The sequence below is a fragment of the Sinohyriopsis cumingii genome, unplaced genomic scaffold, assembly GCF_028554795.1.
Source record: "Sinohyriopsis cumingii isolate HCF-2022 unplaced genomic scaffold, ASM2855479v2 utg000069l, whole genome shotgun sequence".
NCBI lineage: Eukaryota > Metazoa > Mollusca > Bivalvia > Unionida > Unionidae > Sinohyriopsis > Sinohyriopsis cumingii.
The window spans coordinates 1,879,977-1,893,876 of NW_028315867.1; positions in this window are offsets into that span (position 1 = coordinate 1,879,977).

Below are 13,900 nucleotides of genomic sequence, written 5' to 3' on the forward strand. Positions count from 1 at the left end.
AACGCACTTTCGACAAAGGTTACTTACCTAATTGGACGACCGAACTGTTTCGCGTCACTGGACGAGTACATGGCCGTCATGCTGCCGTCTATAAATTGGAAGACATGAACGGAGAAGTACTCAAAGGAACGTTTTATTTGCCCGATTACAACGTGTCACCAAAAAAGAAGACGACGTTTACGACATCGAAAGCATTCTCGAACGCAGAACCCGTAAAGTGGGCAAACGACGTGTCAAAGAAGTCAAAGTACGTTGGAAAGGATATCCACCCAGTTTCGATTCTTGGATCGACGCTTCGCAAGTCATCGACTATAAAAAGAAGAAGTGACCATCATGCCCTTTCACACAGCAGCAGACGCAGCTACGTCGACCACTCCTTCTTCCCCTAGTTCTTCTGTGCAAGATTTACAAAAACAACCCTTGTGGGTGTGGTGTGGAGAACGTGTGCCTAAAACGCAAATCGTCTTTTTCTGCCAAATCTTCGTGGTGTATTGTGTCATCGGGGCAGCCATCGCCAATTTGAGTTTGCAACAAGGAGACAAACAATTGTGGACCATTTTATTGAGCAGTTGCATCGGTTACCTGCTTCCCAATCCCTCCCTGAAATTCTCCTCGAACGGGAACGTTGTGTCCAGTGCCAGTGCCAGTCACCACTCCAACAACCACAACCAGAACCCCATTTTGGGCGGAGACACGCCTCTGACATCCAGTAATATCCCCTCGGACAGCCACAGAACTCTGGAATTATGAGTCACCAAAACCAATTTTACTTAACCTTACCCAGTGACAGTTCCATGGAGGTGTTTCCCCACAACACGTTGTGCTGTTACACGGCCAAATTACCTCAAGCCATCCCCTTAGATCACGAAGCCCATTGGGAAGTGGCTTTAGTGGAAATAATTCACCCGACCCAAGTCCACAATGTCATTGCCCAGCAAAATACTTTTACGGTGGAAGTTCATGACAAACAATTGCAAGAGGAGTTGGATAAGACTAGTAGCACATATACCAATAAGACATATAATCAAATCACTAAAACGACCACCTACAACTTTCTGATTAACCCAGGCTATTATTTCAGTGGTCATCATTTGGTCAGCGCCATAGCCTCCAAGTTTAATGGCGTGTTTGGGGAAGCTTTTAAGATTGTCAAGAACAAAAGTGTCACCATGGAGTACCACAAAGTAGCTCGTCGCTTCTTGATGAAATTTGAACGGCCTAAAATCGTGTCCATTAAATTTTGTCCTGAATTGTTTGACATGTTGGGCGGTGACATGGAGATGAGGAAGAAATTAGAACAAAAAACACAACCCGAATTACCAGTCATTTACGACAACGAGACTTTTGGCCAGTATTTTCGTACCCCGGTAGAACTGAACCAAGGACTGAATTTGATCTTTGTGTATTCCGATGTGGTGGAATACAACGTGGTGGGACACACCTCCGTGCCGTTACTGCGTGTCATTCCTTTCAAAGTGGATTCTGCCACGAACGCTGACGAGGAAGGTGGAAACACTTACCACGTCCACCGCGAATTTGTCCATCCTCACTATTTGCCGGTCAGCAAGTCGTATTTGGACACGGTCAACATTACTATAAAAGGAGATTTGGGACAAAATATTCCATTCACCAAAGGAAAAGTCACGGTGAAACTCCATTTTCGAAAACGGTTCTCTCACGATTCGTAAGTAAGTCATGTATCCAGTGTACCAAGGGGTGGCTCGACAGCGAGGACACGGTTTAGGAGACATGTTAAAATCGGCCTTTCGTTCGGTGGCCCCGGTGTTGAAACCGATGGTGACACGCGGACTGCACGCCTTGAAAGATGCGGCACTGACACAAGGCAAAGAATTTCTCCAAAATGTCATCATCGACAAACAGAACCCTAAAGAAGCCTTCATGAGGGCAGGCAAAAATGTCTTGCTGCAAACGGGCAAAGACATTTTAGGCCGACGAGACACACCTATAAATGCCCTGCACGCTACCGAGTCAGGCATTCAGCAAGGACAAGGCAGAAAGAGACGACGAAGAAGAAAACACCCTTTCACCAGACTTCAAGCGAGAAAGGCCAAGAAAAGAAGAACCGTTCGAGACTTAGACGTTTTCGATTATTAAAACACAGAACAAAATGATGCACCGAGAGTCTTGCGCTTGTTCCAAGACGGAACTGGATCTGTTTGCCATGCCCCCCACCATGATGACGATGCAAGAATCCCAGTGGGTGGAATTTAATCCCATCTCCTCATTGATCGATTCTGCTCCAATCGAGTTTGACATCAAAGCACAACCCGAAGATTACATCGATTTGAATAGCAGTTACTTGTACTTGAAAGTCAAAGTTCTAGATAAGGGAGGAGATATTATAAGCGGCGAAGAAAAAGTAGCTCCGATCAACAATTTCATGCATTCCTTGTTCAGCTCAGTGGACTTGTACTTGAACAACAAACTGGTTAGCAGCAGCATGGATACTTACCCTTACCGTGCCTACCTGGAAAATCTCTTGACGTACGGAATAGATGCCAAGGATACTCATCTCGATGCCTGTGTGGTGTGGCAACCTGACGAAGCGGGCGAATTCGATAAAACAGGTCTTGAAGCTGACGCCAAAACAAAAACAACCACCAATGAGGGATTTGTAGAACGAAGAAAGAAAATATTACATGGACAGAGTTTAGAACTGATGGATCGTTTGCATTTGGACATGTGGTTGCAAGAGAAATATTTGCTAAACGGAGTGAATATTCGCCTGAGACTGAATCGCAGTAGTGCCGCTTTCCATTTGTTGTCTGATGGTGATGCTACTACTGGTGGCAATCCTAAAAGCCAAATCATGCAGGCCAAACTCTACGTACGATGCGTGGAAGTGTTACCTAAAGTAGGTAACGACATCAGTCAAACGTTGAGCAGAACGACCGCCAAGTATCCCATCCGACGCGTGGAAGTGAAAACGTTCACCATTCCCGCTAACCTTCAATCCATAACCGAAGATCATCTGTTCCAAGGACAGTTACCCAAGCGTTTAATCCTTGGTATGGTCTCGAATTCAGCCTTCAACGGAGCCTTCCTTGAAAATCCTTTCAACTTTCATCACTTTGGCGTGTCCAAAATCGAAGTCAGTCGCGATGGCAAGACCTTGTGTACCCGACCTTTCGAACCTAACTTTAAAGAGAAGAATTACTTGAGGTCGTACTTGTCCCTGTACGAAGCCACGGGACAGTTAGGAACCAACACCAGTCACGGCATTACATACGACGATTATGACGGAGGCTACGCTTTGTGGGCTTTCGATTTCACTCCAGACCAAGGCAGCGACGAGGGACATTTCCACCCTATAAAATCTGGCCAGATTCGTGTGGAACTTCAGTTTCCAGATAAACTACCAGCGACAGTGAACGTCATCCTGTATGCAGAATTCGATAATACCATAGAAATCAACAGTTTGAGAGAAGTCATTCTAGATTATTAGAAAGCCATGGAAGACTGTTATCCCTCTTTACCTAGTGGAGAAACTTTGGAGATGAAATGTAAGGAGACCGTGGAAGGAGAAGAATCTCAAGACAAAGACGAAAAAGATATCATGATGAAGTCGAGATGGCCAGAACAAGAAGCCCATTTAGTCTCCTGTTTTGCCAAACACTTGGTCGACAAAATGACGGAATTGATCAAGAAAAATTGCTATGGATGTCAAAACGATCATCCCAGTCAAATTTAACACGATAAATGCCTGATGTTGAGTCAAGAAGAAAAATTGGACGAGTATCTGGACGAAGCTTGGAGCCTCATCTCGAACAAAGACGTGTTGCACCAGTGGTATAAAGACTTGCGTGAACATTCTTGTCCACCATTAACCACTCAAGAGATCCATTGTATCGAAGCTCTCCTGAATCAGAGTGAGGAAACAGAACGAATAACCGTTTATTCGTCAGACATTTTCAAGCAAAAAGTCAGGATCGAATTGACGACGTATTATTACCTGTGAAGAAGAAAAAACAAACACAAAACAATGGATACCTGGGAACTTTATTACCTTTTGAACCACAGTTCGTATACGGCTTCTTGGAATCCTGTCGTCTGTGCTAAAGATGAACTCCCTCATCGCAAACCTAAAGACCATCAAGCTTACGTGATCAACACGGACGACAGTCATCTCCCAGGAACCCACTGGGTAGCCGTTTACTTTCCTCAAGAAGGATGTGTGGAATATTTCGATTCGTACGGATTGCCCCCTTTGGAAGACGATATCATCGACTTTATGAGAAGAAATGCTCAGACCACCCGATTCAATAATGTGAAATTGCAAGGCACAGATTCCTTGGTGTGTGGACAGTACTGTGTGTATTTTCTGCATCATCGCAGCCTGGGCTATTCCTTAGAACATTTAGTGACTCATTTCGATCCTCGTTCTTCTGCTAGAAATGATGTGAAAGTAGATAGATGGTTTTGTGACCATTATGCTTATCTTTTGTCTCAAGCTAGGAAACGTAGTGTCCATCAATGGCCTAATGATTTCCAACAGTGGAAATCACAATTTCATTCACAACGTTGTCAACCCTGTTCAAAGTAGTTAGTAATTGAAGAAAAAAATGTTTGTCATTTGAAAAAAATTGTTTGATTTTACTGTTGGATTATTGTTAAAAATGTTGTTGTTTAGTGTTAAGTGATTTTTGAATAAAAATGTTGTGTTTAGAAAAAAATGCCTTTGTCTTTTGTTTAGCTATAAGAATGTTGGATTGATGCTCTTTCATTTCTTACTATCCCTCTCATGAACGTTGCGGCTTGAAAACCGTGTGGGGGATGTTTTCCTTCACGTCCGCGCTTTAACTTTAAGAACCGGGTTGTTCCCAGTCTAGCCATCCATTGTCGACTCATCCTCCTACGAAGATGTGCTCCAAACTAGCTAAACTCAACGAAGCCTACGTGAATTTGCATAGGGTCAGACACAGTCTGATACCGAAACCAGAAGAAATAGAGAATGTGAGAATGTTAAAAATCACTGAAGACCTGATAGAAGAGCTCTTCAGAGAAGAAATGAACAGGGAGAAAGAAGAATGGACAGAGAAGTACAGACTTCAGAGACAGCAGCAACAACAGCAGCAGCAGCAGCAGCAGCAACCTGAAGCTGACAGAGGCTTTGTCGATTGTCGTATCGACACCAAAGAATTCTTCTTCTCTTTCCGAAGAAGCAGACCTATCGCCAGAAAGTCTATCCTCAGAGGACATCGCATTCTTAGAAACTAAAAAAGAATGCCATAGCAAAACAAAAAAACAGCCCTTTTCAGGGCTACCCAATACTCTAGAAAAGAAATAACTATTAATTTGCCAATGTGTGTAGGTAGAGTAGTGTGAAAATAAACACTAACTCTTTATGAATAGTGGAAGTGTATGTGTTTGTGTGTTTGTGTTAGTAAGTGGTTAAGTAAGTTGGTATGGATAGTAGATTAAAATGATGTTTGTTTTTTTTTGGCTGTTAGAGGTGTATATTTTGGGTTAGATTGGATTGCTTTGCGTATGTGGATAGTCTATTGAAGTGATTTATAAAAATTTTACAATAGTGATGGGTAGCATAAAAAAGTGAGCAAGTGTTTCTTTTAGGTCCGCGCGTTGTTGTTTTTTTTGTTCATGATCTAGGTAAGATCAATTTCATGTTTTTAGGGGATGTTTTCCTTCACGTCCGCGCTTTCAGTATAAATTGAAACTCGTTCGGTAGTCCAGCTACCCTTGTTGATTGATCAACACCAAAAATGAACACGAGACTGGAGAAACTGTTGGAACTTCATGTGCATCTGGAATATGCCAGGCGCATATTAAATGAACTGGCCGCTGAAGCCATTGTCGAGGAGGGAAGGATAAGAGAGGAGGAAAGAAGAAAAAAAGAAGAGGAGGAGAGAAGATATAAAGAAGAGGAGGAGGAAAAGGAGAGAAGAAAAAATTTCAGAATCCCAGAGAGTGAAAATTGGGATTCTGAAGCGACATATCCTGCCTCTGCTCTCTCCCCCCAAAAGGTAAAAAGTAACTGGGGGATAAGATGTGTATGTGGCGCCAGGCCTGGAAGGTGCCACCATTAACCAGGTGTCCATGAAGTTCCAAACAAAACAGCCCTTTTCAGGGCTACCCAATACTCTAGAAAAGAAATAACGATCCATTTGCCAATGTGTAGGTAGAGTAGTGTGAATATAAACACTAACTCTTTATTAATAGTGAAAGTGTATGTGTTTGTGAATTTGTGTTTGTAAATGCTGAAGTAAGTTTGTGTGAATAGTAGATTTTGGATTTATTTATTGATTCTTAGCGTATGTAGAGAGTATAGTTAGGGTTATATTATATGAAATGAGAAAGTAGGGGATGTTTTCCTTCACGTCCGCGCGTTGTTGAGTCATGATCTAGGTAAGATCCATTTTATGTTTTAAGGGGATGTTTTCCTTCACGTCCGCGCTTTTCGTATAAGAACCCACAGTATTAGTTGTTCAAACCATTCTGCAAAGAATAAAAAGAAGATGGCGTCAAACCAAATGGACAAAATACAAACCTTGCAAGACGTTTTAGACAACTTAGGAATAATGGAACAGATGCTAATAAGACTGGTTGAAGACCATTATTCCTATAGTCCCCATCGTGTAAAGATGGAAATTAACAATTTAAGAAAAGCAAAGGACAAGATTAGTGGTGTGATGAAGGAAATAAAGGAGGAGAAGGAGGATGAAGAGGAAAAGATAAGAATAAGAACATGGAACGAAAAAATTGAAAAAGAAGAGGAAAATGAGAAGAGGAAGAAAGAAGAGGAGGAGGAAGAGAAGAAAGAAGAGGAGGAGAAAAAAAAGAAGAGAAAGAGTGTTGGAGATAAAATAAGAAGTTGGTGGAGGAAAAGAAGAAATTAGAAGCAGAAGAAAACCCAAAGGCCCTTTTCAGGGCCACCCATATATCTCGAAAAGAGATAGCCTTTCCATTGCCTACCCCTTTTTTAAAATTTTTTTTTTTTTAAATTTAAAGAAAAAATCCCATGTTAAATTCCCCTTGTCCGTAGAGTGGCCCACGATTTATTGCCATGTTAAATTCCCCTTGTCCGTAGAGTGGCCCACGATTTATTGCCATGTTAAATTCCCCTTGTCCGTAGAGTGGCCCACGATTTTTCGCCATGTTAAATTTCCATTGTCCGTAGAGTGGCCCAGGGGTGTTTTTAATGCTAATTCCCATTGTCCGTAGGGTGGCCCCATTCACTACTGTTATGTCGTCTTCGAAATCGCTGACACTGATTTGAGCTAACACTTCAGCTCTTGTGTGAGGCGACACGGCACGTCATTACCTTTTGCTTTCTCAATGAAATCGTTTCATCTTATTGCAAAATTACATTTGACTAGGTTTCATACGCAGCAGGTCCCTGTAGATAGGGAAAGTGTCTTAGCGTCAGAGTATTCATTCCACTCTCAAACGATCAAGAAGATGGAAGAGTCAGCACAGATCGACCTGCTGGTCAAATATTTGCTAAAAGTCATACGAAAGCATAATTCACAGGCGAAAGTGGCAACTAATCTTACTTATTTGGTAGTTGATTTGATGAGAGTCATGCGAAAGTGTGTAAGTGCTGATGAAATTTGCTATATCTGCAAAGGTAAATGGGTATTCGTCTCCAGAATACCTGCTTCGTCTAAGAAAGAGAGACAAAAGTCAAGATACCTAATAAGGATGGCGTTTTTACTCTTACTTTATGAAATTGTGCTCCTTCACCTATCTCTATCCCTCTGGAACATCTTTTAGTTAGAATTGAAATGAAAGGATGTTTTCGTTCATGCACGCTCTTTATGCATTCAAGTCGGTAAACAATCGTCAGTCTATTCATCCATCATTTTGTGTCTTGATGTTTCCTAAATCACACACTGATGCCATAAACTAACGGGTTAAATGGGTTTTGTAGTGTTGGGGTGGGGTGTAGGTGTTTGGCAGAGTTAGTCATTGCAGGTGAGAGCTTGTGTGCTTTCAAAAATCTTTTTCTTCTTCACTCTGTGTTGATGGAATATAATAGGTTATTTTCTTCATTCTATGGTGATAGTATATATAAAGGGTTATTTCTTCACTCCGTGTGTATAGTGAATAATGGTTTTCTTCTTCCCTGTGTGGTTAGTATATTATGGCTTTTTCCTCTTCCCTCTTTGAGGATAGTGTATATTGGGTTATTTATTTCTTCCTCCCTCTGCGTAGATTGTAGATAGGTTCTTTTTTTTACATCTCACCTTCGTGTGGATAGTAGGTACGGGATTTGTATTCTTCCTCTTCCATGTTGAGATAGTATATTTGGGGTTTGCGTTATCTCCCTTGTGTTTGGATAGTATATTTGGGGTTTGCTTTTTTCCTCTTCCCTGTGTGTGTGTGTGTGCGTGTGTCTGTGTGTGTGTGTGTGTTCGCATACGTTGTGTAGATCGTATATTTGGTTGTTTTTTCTTCTTCCTCCCAAGTGTGGATAGCATATTTGGGGTTTTTATGCGTTAGCGACGTTGTGTGGATAGCATATTTGGGGCTTTTATGCGTTAGCGACGTTGTGTGGATAGTATATTTGGGGATTGTATGCGTTCGGGTACGTTTGTATCGATAGTATATTTGGTTTTGTGTTCCATCCTTTCCGTGTGGATAGTATATTGTGGGTTTGTATGCGTTACCGACGTTGTGTGGATAGTATATTTGGGGATTATATGAGTTCGGGTACGTTTCTATGGATAGTATGTTTGGTTTTGTTTTTTTTTCTTTTTTCCTCTGGGTGTGTGTGAGTATGTCTGCGCGCGTACGTTGTGTGTGTGTGTGAGTGTGTATTGGTCTCTGTTTGTTCATATAAAACTCACTTTATCCCTATCAAATACACTATACCTACCTACGTACAGTAGCACGTATTCAGGTCAGCCACTTGCAACACTGTTGACATTTATCCCCTTCTGTTCACTACAGTGACGTCACTGAAGATGGAAATTTTGAGACTATAAATATGGACTTCGGATTTCCACAGCTTGTAGCTATACATATATATTAGAATTCATAAACAGGAAAGTCACTCAAGCTGAGGATATAAAAAGATAGTGGGATTTTCCAAAGGAATAACCCACAAGTTGTAGCTATAAATGGATAGTGAGATTTCATAGGAATTTAAGCTGATTATAGCTATAAATCGATACATGGGTGTTTATCCTCGATCGTCACACAAATTGATATTTTAAGTTGTTACTAATTTTATCCATTTTAGTTTAAACCATTGTAACTTAATTTTCGGGGATATGTTTTAAATTATGGGACAGTTTCGTTATTTTAGCATTACTTTCAGTCACATCCATTTTGTCGTTGACCATTTCCTTAATTATTGCTATTTATAGCATTATTACAATTATGCAAATTTTTGAACAGCCCAGCAAAATTTCAGGTCTTAGTAATGCTTTATATATAAATCTCAGGCTTTTACTACTGTACGTCTGTCTCTGTCTCTGTTGTGTTTGGCCCTCTACCATCATTGTCCCTACACAGACCCACCATGTTCAATTTTCCTTGACTCTATACAGGCCCAAGATCTATTCCCATGTTCAATTCCCCTTGTCGCTATACAGACCCACGATGTATCCCCCATGTTAATTTCCCTTGTCGCTAAACAGGCCCACGATTTATTCACATGTTAATTTCCCATTGTCCCTATACAGGCCCACGATTTTTCTCCATGTTTATTCCCCTTGTCCCTATACAGGCCCACAATTTATTCCCATGTTAATTCACATTGTCCCTCTACAGACCCACGATTTTTCTCCATGTTAATTTTACATAGTTCCTATATAGGCCCAAGGGGTGTTTTAATGCAAATTCCCATAATCCCCCTATCGCCCCACTTCACTACTGGCGAGCAAAAAGCACATAGCCACTATACATGCAAATTAAAGTTTTGCTGTTACTACGAATATTAGGTTACTACCCTCTTGTACAGAAAAAGTAGATAAATATTTCTTCATTTTAAACATATTGCTGAAAATTTGAAATAGCCATTAGAGCATTGGACTCTGTTATTACAAAGTGAACTTTTTGGCGAAGCTCCTGACATCTACTTCTTCTTGTCAGTACAGTAGAGTCCTGATTATGATATGGTTGAAAGATTTTAAGTTGGTACCTGAGGCTTATCAACAAAAATTTAGGAACTATGAAAAAAAGAAACTAGACAAATTCATGTCGAATTTAGAAAAGAAGAAGAGCAGTTATTTGATAAGTGTTTTAACAAAGAAAGTAAGTCAGGATTACGAAACTCTTAGACAACTCATATCAATTGAAGAGTTCAAGAATTGCACCCATTGTAACGTAACGATTTCCTTTGCGTCGAAACTTTAGAAAATGCTGCTCGTGCAGCTGATAAGTATTCCTTAGATCATAAAGTTTATTTTGCTGTAAATCTTCCACTGAACAGTTTTCTGTTACAAAAAGAAAATATATTTGAGTTTAATATGAACACTTCCAAATCTCAATTTAGCACAACTTTGAGAAATGAAGTTTCTGATAAAACTGATATGAAGTCCTTATCTCTTATTAAATGAATATATTGAAAGAAGAAAGGACACCGTATTTCTGATTGCTACAAATTTAAAATAATCAATAGAATCAAGGCGAACCTATTCTAAATCCTTTTTTTTAAGTGGTCAAGTTCACGGCCATATACTGAATGAAATACCTTTGTTGGATCAAACAAATCCTAGTCTAATTTTTATTATGGAGAATTATGAACCATTTATGTCGAAAGGTACTATATGCCTCGTGGGTGATGCGCCCAATCCTATTCCTATGAAACTTTTAAGGGACAAAGGAGTTTCTCGGAGTCTTTCATTATGAGGTATTTTGCGTTTTCTGAAGTCTTTTTGCAAATGAGTGTTCCTGTTCAGGGAGTAGTGTGCATGTTTGTTAATGTTCCACTCAACTGTGTACATTTGTGTTCAGCCTTAGTCTCAGGACCCTTGACAGTCGGAACAGTGTGTGATTTACCCGTCAAGGATATTCATTTATTACTAGTAAATGACCTATTTGAGATAAGATTGTGGTTAATCCGCTTCTAACTGACAGGCCTTGTTTGTATCAGAAAGTTTGTCCTATTGAGAAAGAAATTCCCGAATTATACCTAACCCCTACAGTTACTAGAGCTATGGCAAATGAAGCCCTTGAAAATGATGTTGCTCAGGTAAGTATTAGTTTAGCTGACACATATATTGTTCATGCTTTTAATGAGGTAAACTTTGTTTGTCGTTTGGATCAGTCAAAAGGTATTGATCACAGTGGTCCTCTTTTCTACTACAGATTCTTTTTTAATATACTCATTGGGGCCAACAAATCGTTCCGGTGGCCTAGTGGATACAACATCCGCCTGTGATGTGGGAGGTCGCGGGATAGAGCCGAGTCATACCAAAGGCTTATAAAATGGTACTAACAACTGCCATGCTAGGCGCTCAACATAAGAGGTTAGTGTAAAGACTGGTCGGCCTAGTGTCAGGATAATGTGACTGAGTGGGACAAGGTTCTTCGGCATGATGCCCCATTGCTAGATATCAGTATGAACTGCAATGCAGACATCTTAGCGATACGACTGCAAATTTGTTAAGGCTACGTTAGAAATCACAATCACACACACACACACACACACATATATATATACACCAAGGACAATCACTTCTCGTCGAACAGGAAAATGATCCTGAGATCTATTTATTGTTTCGGAAGGCCTTATCAAATTCAGTCCACATAAGTACCTGTTTTTTTTTTTTGTTTTTTTTTTTTTAGATGGGGTCCTTATTAGAAAATGGAGACCACCTGAGGTACCTGGTGGTTACGAGGTGGCATTCAGATATAATAGTGTATTGACAAAGTCGTATAGACAGAAAAGTCTTAGTCTGGACCAAGAAACTCCTTTATGGATCAATATGATTTATCACAAGATCTATAATCACTTATATTGGCCATCTATTAGACGTGATAGTTGTACATAATGCAAATCTTATTACACTTGCCAAATGGTAGGAAAATCCTATCAGAAGATATTTAAGGCGATTTAGCAGAATAATGGTAGAATGAGTTGGTCCGTTACTTAAGACCACGTTATGCAACTGTTACGAGTCCATGCTCTGAAAATAAGTATCATACAAGAGTGAAAAGCAACAAGCGTTGTAAATTTCAACAAATAATTTATTTTCCTAAAATGCAAAGAAAAATGAATAAAAGAAACTTACGGTATTGCGAATTCAATTTGGAAATGATCCTAGAATAACAGCCACAAGTCGTGATAATAACTGTTCTCAGTAAACTTCAACATTACTTGCATCAACATACATTTAAAATCATTGACTGTTTCACAAGAAAGAAGACATTAGTGATTCTTTTTCTCATGTTACTGTCGGAGAATAAAAGAGAAGGAAAAAGAGGTTATTATGGCCTCCTTGTAAATGTCAAATCGCTAACATTAGCGAAGACGTACTGTGATCGAACTGAAGAAAGGAAGTCAATAATCTAAGTCGGAAGCAAACCAATTCTTTATTAAAAGTATACAACACTACACTAGATATAGAAGAAAAATTGCACATACATGATTTAAAATATATATCAAGAATGTCATATTTAATAAGTGCTAACCAACCTCACACAATTCTATAAAATCTGCATTTTAGGATTAAATGCCGAATAAATTAACAGTAATGGGAAACAGCTTAAAATTAATATCACAAACTAATATCAAATGAAGTATTTTATTAAAGGTTTGTTCTAAACAATAAAATACTACTTACCATAATTTCAAAGTTATTTTGTTTCTAACTAGTTTGTTTTGTTGCATGAAATTGGTAGCATACCATTTCTACAAAGACCAAACTTAATATTATAAATGAACATAATATCTAAATAATTTTTAACAATCCGAGACACACTTTATTTAAAATTTAATATTGTATAATAATAATAATAACATGTTACAGGTTCTTTGAAGGTAGGTGAAATAATTTATAGATATATGTTATTACTCAATGCATTAGACACCTAAGAAATATATCTAAATAAAACTCAATTACATTCTTCTTACCTGGAAACATGGATGTCAGGATCATAAGTCGGCAGTACAGCAATTCTAGACCAGGTGAGCGCATGAATAGTTTTTCAAAATTCTGGAATACATATGTTATGCCCATTTTAGGTATGACATTACAATACTCAGCATCACTTATGTATCTTTGGAACACCCTTGGCCCTCGTGCTTCAAACCAAACCCACGAAGCTTTTTATGTTTCCAGTGATACTTTGCTTCGTTAAAAAATGATTCAGCTCGAAAATTTATATGCCAATCTAGTTTTAGACTATGCTTGAAAATTGACAGCGTGAGAAATCCTCTTCTGAAGATTTGTTTTACGAGATACAGTGAATGATAGCCTCTAGCGAAGATTTGTTTTACAACGATACATCTGTAACACTGATAAACTTTGTTAAGGTATCATAGCAGAATCACGATGCAAAAATTCTAACAATTGTTTTCTTTATTAGAATCACATAATATAAGTATTCTAACATTCATTTTCTCTATTAGACGAATTATATTCTGCAAATTTAAGTTACAATTCCGAAAATCGCACTGTCTAAAAATTCCTCTGAAAAGTTACATTTTAACAATTTCAATAATTACGTCGTAACAAATGAAATACGGATCTGAAAAACTGGATTATTCTTAAGTATGGAATTCGACTTAATAAAGCATCCTGGAATTTTTCAGATAATGAAATTTGGTTTCCTTCCTAAAAATATTTATCAGGGTTTTTCAATCGTGGAAACATTCAAACAAAATTTCTGATAGTATTCAGCCGTACCCCAAAATTGCATCAATTACTTTTTGCTGAGAGGCACAGGAATTCAAAGATAGCCTTGACCT